We start from the raw sequence: 838 nt of genomic DNA, 5'->3' as shown, positions 1-838 counted from the left end.
TACAACCGCAAATACAGCCGTAGGCCCTGACTTCCGACTCAACGCCTCAGCCACCACATTAGCCTTCCCCGGATGATAACTGATCGTGCAATCGTAGTCCTTAATCCACTCAAGCCACTGACTCTCGTCTCATGTTCAACTCCTTATGTGTGAAGATATACCTGAGGCTCTTTATGGTCAGTGAAGATCTCACACTGCTTCCGTACAGATAGTGTCGCCAGATCTTCATGCATATACCACAACAGCCTATTCCAGATCATGAGTAGTGTAATTCTTCTCATACTCTTTCAATTGCTAAGAAGCATACGCCACTACCTTGCCCTACTGTATAAGCACACATCCCAAGCCTTTCAGAGACGCGGCGCTATAAATCACGAACCCACTATCCCCCGAAGGTATGGTCAACACTGGAGAAGTAACCAGTTGGTGCTTCAACTCCTGAAAGCACTGCTCCTAATCACTGGTCCACTCAAACTGCACTCCTTTCCTGGTTAGTCGTGTTAGAGGTCTAGACAGTTTAGAGAAACCCTCTACGAACCGACGATAGTAACTTGTCAGTCCTAGAAAACTCCGAACCTCCTGCACATTCTTCGGCCTTACCCAGTCAACCACAACCTCAATTTTTCTAGGATAAACTAATATACCATCCCCAAAGTTAACCACAGGCCTAAGAACGGCAATCTGACTCAACCCCCCCCCCAAAAGGGAATTTTTCACCCTTCTTCAATTTAGCTACCAGCTTATTCTCCTGCAGAATCTGTAACACAACCTCAAATGTCCAAGTGTTGCTCTTCGTTATCTTGGTGTAACCAGAATGTTGTCAATGAACACCACTACG

Source organism: Malania oleifera, chromosome 10 (assembly GCF_029873635.1).
Source record: "Malania oleifera isolate guangnan ecotype guangnan chromosome 10, ASM2987363v1, whole genome shotgun sequence".
Lineage (NCBI taxonomy): Eukaryota > Viridiplantae > Streptophyta > Magnoliopsida > Santalales > Ximeniaceae > Malania > Malania oleifera.
The sequence above is the reverse complement of the archived record's forward strand: the minus strand, read 5'-3'. Positions refer to the sequence as shown.